The sequence below is a fragment of the Melospiza georgiana genome, chromosome 5 (assembly GCF_028018845.1).
Source record: "Melospiza georgiana isolate bMelGeo1 chromosome 5, bMelGeo1.pri, whole genome shotgun sequence".
In the NCBI taxonomy this organism is placed as follows: domain Eukaryota; kingdom Metazoa; phylum Chordata; class Aves; order Passeriformes; family Passerellidae; genus Melospiza; species Melospiza georgiana.
In genome coordinates, this window is record NC_080434.1 from 19,126,436 (window position 1) to 19,145,236 (window position 18,801).

Sequence of the window (18,801 nt, forward strand, 5' to 3'; positions counted from 1 at the left end):
TTCAAAAATAGAATTTTCTCTACATAATTTATCATTGCATTCACAAATATAGGAACTATGGACTATGGTTTTGAACCAGGAGTCTCTGGCTCCTATTGTACACCAAGAAAGAATAACAAATACTCTAAAGAAAGGTAACTACTTCATTAACGTGACTGAAAAGAACAGCAGCAGGCTACAGGACCTTTATTTCTTTCTGACACTGAAGGGTAGCTGTGGCAGACAGGCCTATGATCAGGGCATGGCATACTGCCCAGGCTTCCCACTGGGAGAGAGGCTCAGCCATACTGAGGTGTTCAGACTTTTCACAGGATTTTCAACTGGTATTTAAATGACAGCATGTTGCTTCACCTCAAGATAAAAACAAGTATGTGCCATGGTGTCACTACTGGTACCAAGTAGATGCCACCTTTGGGCTCTTTCATTGTGACTGGCTAGCTGAGGTTATCTCATGGCAAGGAATCTGTCCAGCATAGCACAGCATGGTCCTCAGGGCCAAGCAGTGTGGTACAGCACAGTATGTGCCTGTGCCTCCTCAAGGCAGCTGGTAATGGATCATGAGACCCTCGATGGCCAAGGGTCTTCCTGGAAGGTTCAGAAAAACTAAGAAAGCTGTAGCACATCTGACTGGAACCTTCAATGCAACCTTCAATCAAGATAAATGAATTGAATTTTATATAAGTTTGAAAGCTAAGTAAAAACTAACCCAAGAGAGTCGGATGCGTATCAGTAAGCATTCTGCAGCATGCCATTTTCTGCTCACTGAGAAACTGTGTTTCTACTGATATCTTTATAGCTCTGTGTTGTAAAAGGCAGGTAACTGCATGAAAATACACCTGATGCTCTGAGAAGGGGAGGACCCAGTGCCTATAATCCACTGGGTGAGCTTTAGCATCCATGCTGGCAAAAGCCCCAGGAAGGCTCAGGAGGCAGCACCCTCTCACCTTGTGCACTGAGATGGTCTAATTGCCAGGGCAATGGTTATCATGACCAGGGTTTGAAAATGACAAAGCATCAGCCCTTATTCATATATTACAGAAAAAAACCCATTCATTTCTACTTCACTGGCCAGGGAAGGGACAGAATCACCAATTGAAAGCATGACTGCACTTTAACTTGGCTGGAGATCAGTAAATATTTGTTAACCAGTCTGGGTAATGATGAACCACCTCAAGCTTGCTTGTACTGAACTGTTTACACAAGATTTATGGGTTGAAAGATAGAAGCAGGCTCTTCGTGTGAGTCTGGACTGCATTCCTATCTCCTCCCTCTGCAGCCTTTTCAGCAGCAGTGTGAAGCCCAGCTCAATGCCACCCTGGGCATGGGTGAGGTCTGTCCTGCACTGATCTCCAAAGCAACTGAGAGCAGAGCAAGATGACACCCCAAGTAATGCAGGGAAAAGAGTGCCATGCAGAGCTGCCATGCAGCTGCCAACACAGCATAGGCCATGCAGGCTGCCACGGGAGGATGTCAGGATTCAAGAGCAGGAACTAGAGACACTTTGCAAAAGGCAAGTTGGAAACAGTTCAGTTCTAGATCAAACACAGCCGAGACTTCAAAGTAACAATTCAACTTCAGCTCCAGTTCAAGAAAAGCAGTCTGTATGAGTTAGCAGTTCAGGTCTATGTTCTGTCTGTCTCCACTTCACCCTGAGCCAGATAATCTATATATTTACATCAAGTAACATTTCATTTTGCTTCTTATTACTGAAACTATCTTTTGTGAGTTCAATCAATTTATTGAGGTCAATAGTTATGTTACAGTAGTTAGAATAGATACATTTTAGGTCACTTTAGAGCTTTGTAACGAGTACGGCATTATTTTCAATGATGGTAAATGGTACTCCCAGAGTATGCAGCTTTGTATCAGCAGTGGCAGCTTTGTATCAGCAGAGGCAGACATGGCAAGATTTCACTGCAAACATGATGTGAACTGCAGAGAGCAGTTGTCAGCAGTTTCAGACAAGGAGGGACACAGTAGTATTATCTTCCATCAGAGGTAAGCACAGTACTGAATAATGATTAGGCTGATCTTGAAATCATCCACTGTTTTGATCCCTGCTACTTTTTGCACTCAAAGGACTTTGAATTTTCCCCATTTTTTCATCCTAATAATGGTTAAAAGAACTGGGCAGGCCAGGTGACAGAGTTACAAAGGGGTTGCAGAGGTATGTACTCTTAAAATAATCTGATAAAACTCCATTAGACTGGTATTAACCGTTTCCTACTAGTGTTTTTATGATGGATTTTCCCAAAGGTTCATACTACAATCTGGTGCTGGGGTAGTGACATAAAGCAATGGCAATCTGACAGAATTCAATTGGGTCTGGTATGATTTTAGCCAAAGGAGAGAAATATTGAACAAGCATTTTGGAAGACAGAGGTTTGGAGTGGTTCTGTAATGTACCTTTTCTATACTATTACCTGAAAAGAAACTAAATAGAGCAGAACAATGACCAAAAAAATTAACCTTGAAACTAAAAAAAAATAAAATTCCTCAAAGTAATTCGGTAACAGACTTGCATCAATAACTTAAATGTTAGCACATTCATATGTTTGTCTTCAATTCTGTTCTGCAGGGTAACACAGTAGACATAAAGACAGGGCTGCCAAATCCTCCACATTTTTCTGGCATTTCTGTTTCTCACAGTTGTCTCCCACCTTCCTACATTTTCAGACTTCAGGGACTAAGTACTATCTGTACTGAATACAACTCCATGTTCCTCTGACAAAAGTTGCCAGCTCTTTCCCCCTTTATAGGCTTCTGGAGAACCTATTAAAAGCTATATTTGGGCTTACTACAAGAGAGGGAGGCAAGAGGGACTATGGGCTAAAGATGTGGGACAGATCTTCCAGGACAGTAGCAGAGAGATGGCTGTGTCATGAGGCAAAGGGAGAGGAAGAAGCTGGGACATGTGATGTGAGAAAGAGAAGAGAAAGGATGAACAGTAAACATGGCAGCAAACGATGGGAGCTGGCAGCCATGAGATGGACATAAAGCTGGGACAGCATGGAAGGCCAGGAAGCTTGAAGCTCTTTCTGTGCTGGAACCCCTGGAAGGATCCTTCCTGCATCCATGGGCAGAGGAACAGAGACAGGAAAGAGGAAAAGTATAGCTGAGAAGAGGGAGGCAGAAACTGAGAATGATAAAGAAAGACAGAAACAAAGCTTCTACTCATTTCCAGCAGGGAGTCCCACGCAGGAAAGCCCACTCAAGGCACCACAGAGTGACAAGAAGAGATAAGCCACCCAAGCCTCAGGCAGGAAAACACAGCACTGGGAAGGGGCAGCAAATAATCCAAAGAGGAAAGCAGTTGTAAACAAATGGCTAAGGATTAAGAAATCTTGATTTCCACAGAAGCACTTATTTATAAAATGATGAAAATGCAATATGTAATGTTACCACAGTATTCTAAAATTAGGGGCCAAAGCCTGAGGGTGAGCCTCATGTGCAGCAGCATGAGACATCCCCCTGTCTCTGATGCAAAGTGAAATAGCCCTGAATATTGCACTACTGCTGAAGGAGGTGGTTTCAAGCCCAGATGCACTGCTGCCATTTTTTCCCCCTGAAAATAGCAGCCTGAGTCATTATTGTAGAGTTCTCTGATGTTAATGAGTAAACAGATATATATATGTGTCTGTGTGTGTGTGTGTGCGCAATAAAATTGACTATTTTCACAGGATTTTCCTTAATTATTAAGGAAAGTCCTTACAGAAATGCCCAAAAGACAACCTTATCACAGATTGCTAGGCTCTCATTTATCATGCAATATAGGATTATTTACATAACAGCCTTCAGTAAAGGAGTAGTAAAGTGGTGTTAGCCCCCTCTTTCTACATTCCGTAGGATTTTTAAAGCTTTTTAAAATCAAGATGTATTTACTTTGCACATTCAAGGCTCATTTTTAAATTCACTATCACTTCATCTGTTGTAAAAGGAGAACAACAGGTTAAAAAAATCCCACTGCAGTTGCCAGAGCAGAGTGTTGCTTGAAAGTAAACAAGCAGTTTCAGGTTCCTGACGTTATTCTCTTGGCCTTCATCACCATTTTATTGCTGCAAAAAAAACCCAACCAGATTTACTGAAAAAAAAAAAAAAAGAAAGAAAATAATGTCTGGCTATATGAAATATAAGGGAATTTTCCTACTGCTTTCTCTCAGCTTTCAACAGAAAGTAACAACAATAACTTAGGTTTATAATTGAAACTGCTAACTTGAGAGTCCAGTGCAAGTGCTTTAACCTGAACCCATGCGAATCACACAACATACCCATGTCCACAGATCAGGCAGCAGGGCTGGTAGTCTTGGCAAAGTTACTTTCTCTCTGGTGCTTATTTAAAAATCACACATTCTGTATAAAAAAGGGTGTGAAAACGCTTCTCAGTCTCTCAGTGTTTCTACCTCAGAAATACTGTCAAAGCAAACCTTCTCTCTCTCCCCACTGATGCAATTTTGACAGAACCAGCAAGAAGAGATCCAATGTGTGGATATGCCAGATCTGTGTATGAAAATATAACCTGTACTCCTGGCTTAGATTTGAGTTCCTGCAGCTGCTTCCCATTGACCATAGCAGCCTTCATAACAGAGAGAGAAGGACACACAGAAGAGGAAGACCTGTCTGATACCCACATGCCAACAGAGTCTGATTTACTCCTGCAGCTCAATACCCTTTGACATTTATATTTAGCACAGCAGTGATGACAGTCACACAGACATGTAGGTGATTCACTGATGATGGTCTCTGACGTAAAAAGCTATCAGAGAGTAACCACAGATGTATCTCATACCAATCATCTGATCCCTTCATTTCTAAAGCCTGTGTCTCAAAGGCCATTCAGCCTCCTCGTGACAGGTACTGTTGGATGTGCCAGTCTGTGCTTCCCCCAAGGCTGGAGCAACTCTCCAGGCACCTCTCTCCTGTCTGAGAGCAAGGGAAGAGGAGTCAGGGCCCTGGGACCACACATGGGCCAGGGACTGTTATTCCCCCACATGTGCCTTCTCTCTAGGCTGCTGTTCCCATCACCCAATTCTGTCATTACTGCCAGATGTAGTTGTGTCACTGCCCTGATCCTTAACCCACACAAAGGAAAGAAACATGGGCCTGGGAGGCTGCCAGGAGGACTGATGTGAGACCTGTCCCAAGCACAACATTGCTGAAAAGGATGGAAGAAGGATGAGGTAGACTTGTGTATGCACTCTTGCTCTATGAGTGCCAGCGGCTGAGCGGAGGGGCAGTGAAGCCCAGGTCCCCACTGCCCAGGTCAGAGTGCCAAAGGTGAGAACTGCAGGGGCAGCAACCTCCGAGAAGCAGAACAACTATTTTTTTTGTGGCGTATCACCAGCTCATAGCCTGCTCTGGTCCAGTGGAGATAGCCTCAGTTCACCACCAGCCAATTTGCAAGAGCTAAACTATTTAGTGCAATACAACACTGTCCCAGGGGAGCAAGAGGCTGTGCCCACCTGAGCCTCTGCCCACACTGCATTCAGTCTGACCCAGGGGCAGGAAGCCACTCCTGCCTTGGCAGGGCAGACAACAGCCCTAAAATTACAGAGAGGAGAAACAAGGGCACGGAAGTGTGGGGGCATGGGGGGAGGTGGCTCATGTCCTGCACCTCCCTGATGGTTGCATCTGTTTTGTTGAAATGTTTGCCAGTAATTTGTAATACTCATGTTTGTAAAACATAGGTGTTGGAAAGTATTAGACACACACTTCAAATGTGGGCAGCTAGGGACAAGGAAAGCAGCAAACTTTTGCTGTCTTCTCTGTGAGTGGGAAAATATAAGAAAAGCATAAGGGTGGGAAAACGAAGTTAAAATTCAGGAACAATTTGGGGTTTTTTTCAGATAGAATGGGCAAACTCAGCTCTGAAGCATGGTCCCCTGTTCTTTATAAGCCTCATACAGGCTTGATGGAACAAACCATAAATCTGTAAAAAAGTTACAATCCCAAATATAAGCCATGTCACAAGAGAAAAGAACTTCTCAACACTTCAGAAAAACACCCCAAAACAAGTTCCAAAATTTTGGGTTTTGAAGTCAGGTTGCCAAAATTATCACTGAAGGAAAATCAGCTTCATCTCTGGCTCTGCCCCGGACTTCCTCCACTTAAGCTGTGAATGGGGACCCACCCAGTGGAGATGGCAGGTGAGTGTGCTTGCCATGACAAAAGCCACACCTGAAGTTTTCACCTGGCACAGACAAGAGTGGAAGTTGCAGCTCAGTGGGTTGGGTGACTGGGGTGAGCCACACCATACCCTCCGACCCAGTTGGCATCCCAAGTGACACGGTTCAGCCCAAGTCATAGCCTGCACCACCTCACTGTCAGTGCCTCCACACATCCCAAGAATGGGCCACATCCCAGGGAAGGCATCTGACCCCACTGTTACTGACACTGATCATAGGTAACAACCATTTTTGCACAACTCCCTCCAAGATTTACAGGGCCAGTGCTTAGACTTGAATCTAGCCCCACAGGACCCTACTGGAAAAAAGATGGCCATCCCTTTCCCTGTTAAGAGCCTTTACAGGAGCTCAGTGTAGTCAGAGAAACTCCTTGAATGGGAGGCTCTGCTAAATCCATTGATATCATTCTGACAACATACATAGTTTTTAAGACAAATATTTGGGGTTATAACAGGTGACAAGTCAGGGTGTCCCAATTCCACTTGATATTTCCAGGCATTGTTGAGACTTGCAGGCAGTTGGTAGAGAGATGGCAGAAAGCAGAGAAGCTAATGTAGGTCATAGGCACTGCAGCTCTAATGAAAAGCTAGAGTACTTTCACTTTTAATTTCATCAAAGTAAATGTAAACCTCTGGCCTCCACCATAAAAACCTGGAGCTAGTAAACACAACTGCAAGTGAACTTGGGGACTACTAACCTACATCCCTCCCAGCTGAAATCATTCTGTTTGTTCCTACCTCTCACCTGAAAGCAGTTAATGAAGATGCTAATAGAGGTATGTCATAGAGATATAGCTGAAAATAACTAGATTTCCAAACTGCCTTACTCCTTTGATCTGTTTATCTGATCAAATTAATCAATGGTTATGACATTTCATAATTTTACACTTAAAGGAGTACATCAATGTAAATCCTTCAAATCCAAGAAGATCCCTGAAGAAACTCAAAATATTATTTATATAGACAGGTGTTGTTTTTTTAAACTGTTGAGCAAATAGATATTTGTTTATTAAACAGAACAAAACACAACTCAACTAACAGATCAATAAGAACACTTTACTGAAGATGTCTTTGCCTGTGCACCTGCAGAAAGCCTCAGCACCACTACGGCAAGTTCATGTCTCTCTACCATTGCAAAGGCAATTTGTAACTATTCTGGGAAAGTGTCTATTGGATCCCAAAAAATATTTAAGTAAAAATAAAAGCAGTCATTTAAGATGAAGCACGGAAAATGGAGGGGTTGCAAGCAGCAAGTGTGTTACTTTTCTATCTGCCCTAAAAGACATTCCAGTAGACATTGCTCCCTTCCAGCCTTCTGCAATACAGCCTCAGAGAATGATGTTGCTACAACTGTCAGTGGATTGCAAAACACAAACAAATAAAACTGTTCTGATTTCCCTGAGAGCGTTCTCGGCCAAAGGAGTCATGCATGATTTTCCCATAGAGCAGAGTGCAATGGCAGAAACAGGACCGCAAAAAATAATACACAATTAAGACCTTACAGCCAAAGCTTGTTGATCACCTTACAAAAAGCACCACCATATAATGTTTTCAGTGCTAGAAAACATTAAATTATCCTAGAGGAAACCAAACTAAGGGGATGCCTGAAAAGCATAATAATTTAGAATGCTGTCCTGGGTCTGGCCAGGACAGGGTTAATTTTGCAGTAGCCAGAAGAGGGCATGGCTGGCACCCAGAGATTATTCTGTACCACCACATGTCACTGCTGAGGTTGGAGGTAGGGGAGTCTCTTCTGGGAAGAAGGGGTTCCTTTTGGTCAAGTGAGCATGGCAGGGGGAGCTGTCCAGTCCTGTTGGCTGCTGGGGGTTTTGTGTGTGAATCCTTCCTGTCCTGTACCCTCTGTCATTAGTATTGCTGCTGCTACTGTTTGTCTTCTCTTCTCATTGCTCTTTCCAGTAAATTGTTCTTATCTCAACCTGTGGTGCCTCCAATTCTTCTCTGCAGCAGGGGAATGGCCAGGAGGGGAGTGAGTTAGAGGAGCCTGGGTTTTAGTGGGAGTTCTAAACTGGCACATACCATTCCTAAACCACGTCAGATATACGCTTACTCCACTCTTCTTCACCACCTAAAGACCTAAAGCCATACACATGGATGAGAGCAAGCCAGCAATATAATTTGTTGGCCTAGCTTTGATTAGAAGGGAATAGTGGTACCAGTGACATTGCAGTAATGGAACTGTGGAATAAAATGCCTTGCTTTCAAACTTTCTGAATGTCCAGGCAACCTGTGGAAGAGAAGGCAGCAAATGGAACTCATAAAAAAGGACATTTTGGTGGAGAAGCAAATGAAAGAATATCTTCCAGCATTCCCTACTGAAGAAAAATCAGGTCATCTTGAGAACAACTGCTTGCTCTGACTAGTTACACAGTACTTTTTGATGCATGATGTCAAGGACTGCTTGATGTAAATCTAATAGAATCTTCAAGGACATGTGACCTTTGTCTATGGGTGAGAGAGCAAGTGATAAAGGATGCTAATGGACATGCTGCAGTGAAGCCAGATCTAACTTTTGACCAATTGGAAACCGACAAAATCCAGAAAAAAATGGGGCAATCTTTTCATAATATTTTCAATTACCTCTCAAAAACAAAGAGCTCTGCCCAACAGCCATTCTGCTTCTCAATCAACTGGGAATTGGGTCAGAACAAACAGAAAGGTGTTTGAGCAGAGCTCAAAACTTGCAATAGAAAGCAGTTTGGAGTAGCTAGGAGGCAGGTTTACATGCTGCTACCTCCTCCCAGCACAACGCTTTGCCACTTGCCCAATGTGTCCACTGGCAGGGAAGGTATCATTATCTGATTATGTTGTCATTACTAAATGGCATTTTCGTGAACTAAACCTCACTACTACTTACTTAAGAGTTTCTTGCTTTTCGTTCCCAGTGGAGGCTTCAATATCCAGAATAATCTGCTAATAAATTTCCAGGTACTTTCAACCTGTCACAATTCCCATGTGATTGACTGTGACCTATAGCTTCTCCATTAAATCCAGAATTGTTTTACTTGAAATCAGTCAAGGCAGTATCTTTAAAGCAGATCTTTTCAAATGTAAAGGTAGAGGCAAACTGGCCTGAATCCAACTAATAAGTCTTTGAGGAGTATATTAAACATAATGAGAAATACTGCAAGCAATAAACTAGCGGAAGTAATTTTCTAATTACTGTCAGAATTTTCAGGATCTGAAGTGGACAAAATTTAAGAAGCAGGATGACATTCCTATACCTGTAGTGGAAAAGGTGGGACAAAGGAATGTAGCAAGAGCTGTACGCTGTACAATCACCAGCACCTGTTCCTCAACTAAATATCACAGCCTGGCTGTTTTTTGGCCATTTCCTGCAGACATCCCACTTGCACTCCTGAACAAGTCCAAAACAATTGGCATAAAGTAGCAGGAGTGGCACAAAGCAGTACAAAGTACAAGGCATTAATGTAGCTTATCTCCATCCTGTCAGCAATATAGCTGCGACAGCTTGTTGTGCCTTTCCACCTCTGCCTGCAGCGTCAGGATTGGCACACTCCCCTCTGTCTCTCTCAACAGGTGGCAGGACCCACTGGCTGTCCCAAACTAAAGAGCCTGAGTCTCTTTTTACTTCCAGCCACGATGGTTTGACCGACTGCATTCTGCCCTCAGCCACCCCCTCACCTAATGAGATGGGATACTAAACTGCTTAGCCGTATTTCACTTTCCATGGCAGCATAAGAAGACCAGGTTACTGAAGGATTAGGAAGTGTAACATGAAAGTGTTACATATACAAAGAGAGTTGCCTGTCATAGTCTCTGCTAAATCTTGCTCAGAGGGGACCTGTTAAAAGACAGGAGAAGCCAAAAGGAAAGAAATCACAGATAAACAAGGTGATGAATCTGGACTAGGGTGGAAGTGGCTGACCCTAGAGAAGAAAAAGGAGCATTATGAGGAGAGAGCAGTGATTGACATCTGGCTCTTCTGGACAGGCAGACAAATGGAGCAAGCAAGGGCATAAATATGAATAAATTTTTGGCAGGTTTACTAACTTATGGGTGGCCTAAAAAGAGGTTAAAAAAAATCTGTTCCAGCCAAAAGCCAGGCTAGTCCTACATTATTTTTCTGTACCACACAGCTAACATAGTAGAACACTCTCCACTCTCATCACCTATGCTTACCTCTTTTCTTTCGTGGGGCTGTTGTAAAGCCAGCAGTAAATCTGCCTCCTGCATCTGCCCACTGTTTCTCTCATGCTATGATTAGATGACACATGAACCCATTTGCATCAGTATCTCATTCAAGGATGCCCTATTCCCTTTGCAAACAGAATACAAGAGTCCCTTGGCCCCTGCGTGCCGGATTTGGTGGGCAAGAGAGAGGGAAGAAGGTGATCTTTCCAAAGACATTGTTTTCTCGGGGCATGCCCTGAAGTGCTCTAGTGCTTTGTAACTCTTCCACCAGAGCCCACCATCTGAACAAAATCAACACCCAGGCACTGCTCACCATCACTGCCCCTGCACCTGGTGCCCCATCACAAAACCCACACATGCAACTGGGAAATATCTGATGCTTTCTTGCTAAACCTGCATGATCCAAGCACCTACCACACTCTCCAGGGGTGAGGCACTCCAGTTTCTGAGCATTAAGTCACATTAATAGTAGCCTGCTTTTATGAGCCTCTCATTGGGAAGGTAAATGCTATCTCTTTGAGGTTGGTAATGATCAACGCAACTGCACATTTGCCACCCAGCTAACCTAAATGCCTGGAGAAAAAGTTGCACAGCTGTGCATTCAACAAGCTTTTCCACTTCCATGATACCCTAGAGCAAATGGCAGTTTGCTAATGTTTGCTGCTTTTGGTTTTGCTTCTTCTGTTGCTGTAGCTTGCTTTGAGATTTATGAATGTAAGCATGCTATAAATGCATATTAGAGACTTCCACAATTACTCTGCATCTGGACTGACACTTCACTCCAGCCTGTTTTCCAAAAGGGAGATAGTCTTGGAATTGAAAGCACCAAGGGGAAAGAGTTAACTCACATTTCAGGGAGGAATGCCAGTGATTCCCCTTCTGCCCCATTGCAAGGGGTTTTCTACTTTATCCAATTTCTCCAGATCATTGGGACTCCAGCTCACTAAAAAACATTTGAGAGACCTGGAGCTGCACCACCAGCAAGAGACCACCAACACAGACACATGCCCCTGTGTTTGCCTGCATCCTGGTCGTGGTTCTGCTGTGTTGCAGTCAGTCTGTACCTGCACTGACAGCCAGCAGCAATGCTCTCAGGCTCAAGCTCTGCTTTGCTTCTTTGGGGCTCCAGGCTGCTGTGTCCCCATGGTCAGCACAGTGCAGGGTGCACCAGCTCACATGGACATGTCCAGTGCAGCCCTTCATTCTGGCCCTTTCCACTAGTCTGAATGAACAAGGTGACACCAAGTACAGAGGGACAAGTGACAGAGAGAAACCTCTGAAGAAAAATATTTGAGTCGTCTGTCTTTTGCCAAGAAGGAACAACATCCATGCTCAAAGTTTTGGTTTAGCAGTTTCAGTCCCATGGGTAGAACAGGTTGGGCCAAGCAAAAACACAGTTAGTTTGTGATTCATCGCAAATTTTTTTTTTTTTTATTTCAGCCTACAGTTTATGTTTTAGTCGTTCTACCTGTCTACTCTATCAGCAAAAACAATCAGCAACTCCCCCGCCTTAGACATTTAGCAATCTCATAGGACCCTGGTGACTTGTTCAAATATATATCAAGCCTGTAGTTGCAGAAGTTTGTTCTTTTGGGAACTGAATTCTCATAAATACTGCTTTGAACTTCTCATCCATGTTTCTGGAAAATGCTGGATCTGTGTTACAGCTGCCACTGCACCCATCTTGCCCCACCCCTGATAGCTTTTGCTCTAAATAAAACAAGGACAAAGGCATGGCTAAAAACCAGATGATGGGCATAACTAGACTTCAGTCACAACTGTACCAGTCCTTACCACTTAAATCAGACTGTGCTTCCTTGTTCTTCTATCTTGGTATTTAAGCAATGTGCTGATATACACCAAATTCCCTACAGCACTATAACACACTTTATTCATGTCTCACAGGTGCTTGTTTGCTTGGTTGGTGTGAAGAACAAATTCCATTTCTACCTACTCACTCCGGTTAAATAACACCAGCACTACAGATAAAAATTAAATACTACTGATAATACTACTACTGGTAACATGCTAAATGAGTCTCTTAAATAATAAAGAAAATTGATTTACTCACAAAAGAGGTAACTAGTTGAGAATGTGGCATTCTGTAATTGAAACTTAACCCCAGTGCTAAATTTGCATTCACAGAAAGACCATAAACTTTGAGTAAAACTGTATTCAAAGAACTTGGCTAAATTTGGTGCTCACAGGCTGACACCTTTCTGAGAAGGCTCATGAATTAATTCCATTAGACCTTCTAAAATGTACTGATGACAGGATGTGTTAATAGGCAATGGTTTGGGAGCTCCTTGAGACCAAGAAAAAGCTGGCAATGTCTATATGAATTTAATGGCTGCACTGATCCAAAAGAGCAACAGTGCAAAAACATTCTCAAGCAGCTGCTTCTCTTCCTCACCATTGTACACTGAAGCACTTTAAACCATACAGTTGTTTAAACTATAGGAGTGGCACATAAAGCATCCTTCTGGCATACATCCTGCAGCCAAAATGAAAATGTGAAAATCCTGGTACAAAACCTAATTATCCTGCAGCTAATATAACTGGAAAGTAACAGAATAATGTCTTGATGTCCCTGCATGGCTTATTCTTACATGCTAATGCACTTTGGAGAGAGTGAGCAGTCCTGGAAAACTCTGCACCCGAAGCTCAATGAACCCACCAGGACTAGGACTCCTTCACAAAAGGAAGGCTCCTCCACTATTTAGTTGGTTTTCCAGCAAACTTTGTGAGCTTCCTGAATGGTGTCTCTGGGGCACAGAATTTTAGACCTAGAGCTGCAGTCTAGTCACGAGTCAAAAGCTTTTCATGAGATGTTTCCACGACTTCAGGTCAGCAATCTGCAAGGGAGCTCATCCCAAATGCCTCCCACACCCACTGCCTCTTAGTCTGCCTGGAAAAAAAAATCTCAGCTTCCCCCAAATGAAACATTTTATGGAGAGGTAAAATGGGCTGGGGAAGTATTTGTCTCTGATGGGTCTGAGGAAGAGGAAGTCAGACAGGCAGTGAGAAGGTTGGGAAATTAAAGTCCCTGCAGCTGCCTGCCAGCAATGGGCACGCATCACTGCTCCCGTGGCTCCCTGCGCTGCAAGTGTGTGTCGCATGAAATAAGTCCACACCTGACGATTAAATTTCTAAATCAGCGTTTCCATGTGGTGCCTGGGGGCAAAATATAGGGCTCTGTCATCCTGCCTGGAGCTGTCAATACTGGACCAAAGAATCTGGAGGAAAAATGTGGAAACAAAAAGCTGGAAGGAAACTAAATTCAGGTCATGGCTGTGAGTTGGATCAAGCAGCTACAGAGTGAAAGCAGGTCCTTTTCTTTGCTTTCTTTCCCTGTTCAATGCCAGACTTGTTTAACAAGACTCTTCCTGGTGAGTTTTCTTTTGTAATTAACAAATGAAAAGGAAACATGCTTCTCTGCATTAAAAGAAAAAACAAACAAACAATGTAGCTGTTTTTTGTAATCCTTTTCCATTTTTAATACTAGGAAAAGGTTTTGCTGCCTCTGCTTAAGTACAGTCTTACTTTTCAGCCTTCTTTACTTTGGAGGGAGAGGTGGAACAAGCGAGCATCTTAAATGATTGAGGATTTCTGCATACATATTCAATGATAAACACTAACAAAATAACAGTGAGAAGCAGTTTCTAGCACAAGGGCTGGGCAAATCTATCAAAACAGACACAGTGGATGGCTGCTGATCTCACAAAGTCGAAAGGATTATCTTGCTCCTCAGCCTGCAATAACCACACATGCTTTAATTATTTTTTTAAGTACCTTTTGATGCCTTACATAGGCTCACACAACTCTTCCCTGACTCATGTCTATTAAAAAACCCTGGCAGGTTGAGTTTGCTCTCATGCAAGAGGGAAGGTGAGGAAGGTACATAATTGCTACCGTTTTCCTGGCAGCAGAACAAACCCACAGACGCCAGCCACCACTAAGTGTAGGCAGGAAGGTGACTCCTAGGCATCAGGACATCCAAACTCTGGGAGACTCTGCTTTCCAAGTGCAAAAATATTTTCCTGCTTCAAAGATGGGGCTTGGCAAGTTTGGGGAAAAAAATAATTAAAGGCCAGATGATGGGCTGCATGACCCTTCAGGTTCCTTACAAAATTAAACTGGGCTTGGGCACTCCTGCCTGCACCCAATCACCTCCTGCATGACTGTGCTGAAAGTGCTCACTGGAAACACAGACCCAGGAGAGCAAAAGCTCAGTGCTGCTGGGTACAGCTGGGTGTGACACACAAAGGTGGCAGACAAGTCTCACCTCTACCCTACAACAAAGTCATTCTGCAAACAGAAGCATGCAAGCCTAGCACCTTTAATTTGCAAAAGCTTCTCCTTTGCCTCCCAGCACTTGCACTTTGCCAATGCAAATCCCTCAGGCTGCAAGGCTGGGACTTGTTGAGCAAGATGTACACAGTGAAACTCATTGAGACTCCTGCACAGCACAGCAGCATGAAAATGATATACAGCCCTCCTCTGGGCAGGAAACTTCCTACAAACCGCATACCCAGGAGAGCTGCAGAGCTATCAGCAAGGAAGGCAAATCTAGAGAAGGAAAGAAGAAAAGGAAAAGTAAGTTTGCAAGCATTAGGAGACACAAAGATCTGGTCTTGCACAGCCACATAGTGACTGCCAGCCTATCTGCTGCATCATCTTCTGCATCCTTGTAGACCAGTGACAAAGGGTGGTTTCTATTTCCAGGGCCCCTGAAGACAAGTGCTGTCTAAACTACTCAGACACAGAGACCAGACTCGGGATGAGGCTTGAAGAAAATCTCATTACTCTGCACCTTGAGATGGGCTGGAGTGGCTGCAGTAGCAGTGGATCAGCAAGGATCCCAAAGTGGTCCCTGTCAAGGTATCAAGTCTGCCTCCAGCACAGTACTCTGCAGACCCAGGGGTTTTGGCTGCACTGATAAAAGCTGGTAGCTCAACCTAAAATGAATAAATTAAAATTAGGATTCCTTTGGGGCTGACTCATAGCAGAAATGTAGTATTTTACTGGCCTGTGCTTCCCTTCCCCCATGTGCTCGCCTCCTGCACAGCAGAACAGTGAAGAACTACAATTTACCAGCGAACAGGCTCCCGCACCTCCCCAAGCCCAGCCCAGCTTTGCTCAACACTCCAGGTCCCTGCAGCTACACAAACAGTTTAAAGGGCTCCAGTTTAGAAGGCAACTCAGAGCCAAATGTTTAAACCCCTTACTCAAAAAAGCACAGATTCCTCCTTCTATTTGTTTTACCAAAATGCTTTGCTGCATCAATGCATCGACTGGGCTGGCAACAGTGTTCCTGAGAACTAAACAGAAAACTATTTGCTAGCCCATTCCTAGCAAGTATGTCACTTGTAGTAAGAGCACGTTTTTGTCTGGCTTGGTTTGGATTAGTGGTATTTGTTATGCATTACCATAGAACAAAAGAGGATGAAGATTTCAGGGTTTGGCCCTACACTGTTTGTGCAGAAAGGAGAGAGAGAAAGGGAGCCTGTCTCCTAGTGATAAAAACATTTATCTGAGCTCAAGACTTGGTAAGTCTTGGAAGTTTTTACCAACAGATGTTGACAAGTCTTTTGTAGTTTCTCCTTAAGGACAGCATGGCACTGCCAGTCATGGCAGCTCAGCCATTGTGGCAGCCAGTGCCAAAAGGGCTGACAGGGAATTAATTAACTGAGTCACTCTCTCACTTCAGTTCAAGTCAGCCCAGGTCACAGCTGAGGTGATGTAGAGAGACCTGCACTGATCAACCTGTAACGGTGAACAAAGGGCTGCCAAGCTGGTGTTTGCTCCCAGTGCTAAATGATCTTTTCCACCTAATTCTCTAGCTGTAACCATGCATGTGTCAAGAAAAAATAGAATCATAGAACCTTTGAGGCCAAAAAAGACCTTTAAAATAATCGAGTCCAACCATTAACCCAGCACTGCCAAGTTCTCCTCCAAACCATGTCCCTAAGTGTGACATCTACAAGACTTTCAGAACCACCAAGGACGGTGACTCAACTACTCCGCCGGCAGCCTGCTCCAGTGTCTGTCAAACTTCCTGTGAAGACATTTTCCCTAATATCCAACCAAAACCTCTTCTGTATTTCCTTGAGGCCATTTCCTCTTGTCCCATCACCTGTTACTTGGGAAGGATGCAAAGAGGATAGTCAGACTCCTCCTGGTGGTGCCAAGCAGCAGGATGAGAGGCAATGGGCAGGAATTGGAAGAAAGGAAGTTCCATCTGAGAAAGAATTTCCTTACTATGAAGGTGGCTTAGCACAGGTTGAACCCCCAGAGAGGTTCTGGAGTCTCTTCTCTGGAGATATTAAAAGCCATCTGGACACAACTGAATAACATGTGCTAAGGGGCCCTGCTTGAGCAGGGAGGTTACACTAGATGATGTCCAGGGGTCCCTTCCAACATAAATCACTCTGTGAAAAAACACCACCCCACAACTCACTTCAAACTCCTTTCACATAGTGGTAGAGTGTGATAAGGTCACTCCTGCATTTCCTTTTCTCCAGGCTACACAACCCCACCTCCCTCAGCCACTCCTCATGGGACTTTACCCTCTAGACCCATCACCAGCTTCACTGCCTTTCTTTGGACACAGTCTTAAGTTAGTGCAACTTACTGGGAAGAGAGGGTAGGGAACAACCCTTGCTTAAGGCATAAGCTGGCAGAAAGCACCTATTTCTATATCTGAGAAACACAACTCAGCAACTCCAAGCCAAACATAAATGCTGCAGGCAAAGCTGCTCTACTGCCTGTCAAAGAATAAACATATTTTTTCCCTGTCCTTTTGATCTGCACAGGCCCAATGGGAAATAGCAGACAGAGGATGCCAAACACTGCCAAAAAATGTGGTGCAACTGCACAGAAGCCAGAAAAGATTTCACCTCTCTCTGACTGCCAAAGAAACACTTACGTCTGGTGCAAGCTTAGGGGCATCAATGAGAAATTCCTTGAAATTTCAGAGCACTTTGAAAAAGTTGCATATCAATTGGTGGACCCTCTTTTTTGACATCCCTAAGTCAGACAGCAAAACTCAACAGCTTTACAATCTTATTTTATTTCTTAGTCCCCCAAGTCCCTATCCAATGCTTTTTCTTGGTTAAGCAAACTTTCTTATGGGACTTAGCAGCTTCCAGTGATCTCTCTTTCTGTGTGACTTATTCACAGGAAAAAGTTCTGTGTTGAACCCTATTCCCCTTCCCTGAGGTTTCTTGCCATACCTCTGAAGTGTTTTATTCTGCCTTTTCCTGACTGGATTGGCAAGATTACCACTCCCTGCATGGGTGTGTTGACTATATCTATATTGCTTAGTAAGTGAAAAAGAAACAATTCAAAAACTATTCCTCATCTAAAAAATTCACGCAGCCTGGCTTTCAAGAGAGAATTAAACAAAGGTATCTCAAGGGTGGAACTACACATCTGACCATGTTCCTGCTGTGGTCAACCACACGAGTCAGTCCAAGCCATTTACAGCCTCTGCATCCTTACAACAGGCATTAGCTGGGAGTCAGAAGGGGATAGACATCAATGCAGGCTTGCCTTCCTGCTTCCTCACAAGACTCCCACTCACTGCATACAGGTGGCATCATCCCTGGTCCCACTACAGCTTAGCTTCTTCCCAAGAAAAACTGGAAGTCCCCAGGCTGCTGAAGAATGTTCCATATAAAGCAGGAGCAAATTGCATTCCACTAAAGAAAAAACCTAGTTTCTCTTTTTCTATTAATCTTTGGCCTGTATAACCCAGCTGTGTCCACTAAAGTTAATTTCACTGACATTTGTGGCATTACAAGACTGTAATTTGCATTGGTGCCAGGTTGTCTGCATTGTGAATCTGCATTGTACAACTCCACTGTACATCTACCCTAGTGGAGGTTTCTCTAGAGTAGGTCTGAAGAACAGAAATAAAACCAGAACTTACCAGGAGCAGAAGTAACTGAGTTTCATCTTTGGTTTACAACATCTTACTGGATGCAGCATGTATGTTACATATCAAAGTGCCACCTCATGAACTTCACTGTAGGTCACTTGAAGTACCTCAATTTAGTTATCCAGAAGTAAAATAAATATGTAATTATATTTTCTATGTCTGTATCATCTTCTTAAAACTTCGGAGACCCCCATCTCCTGTAATGTCCTGGTACACTACAGTTTGCTGGAGCCTGCTTACCACACAAAAATCAGACACAATAGAGCCAAGAGGGAAAACTATATCTTTCTGCTAATTTCTCATACCTGTGCAAACTGCCACAGCGTTATGAGACATATAAAGACATGTTAGTATGGACAGATTCACAGTAACAACTCCCCACATACAGTATTTTCCCTAAGAGTGGACTGTTGGTAGATGCGGCTGACTTCTGGCCATAATTACTGCATGAGGTGGTTCATCTACTTTAAATGCCTGTGTAACCTCATCACTGCTCATACTCTTC

General features: G+C 43.6%; 1 protein-coding gene across 1 annotated transcript in view; it reads right to left on the bottom strand.

Annotated features, from left to right (window-relative positions):
* The window catches only part of ELOVL6 (ELOVL fatty acid elongase 6), a 78,812-nt gene that overhangs the window by 30,291 nt on the left and 29,720 nt on the right, over nt 1-18,801 (bottom strand). The window lies entirely within an intron of this gene.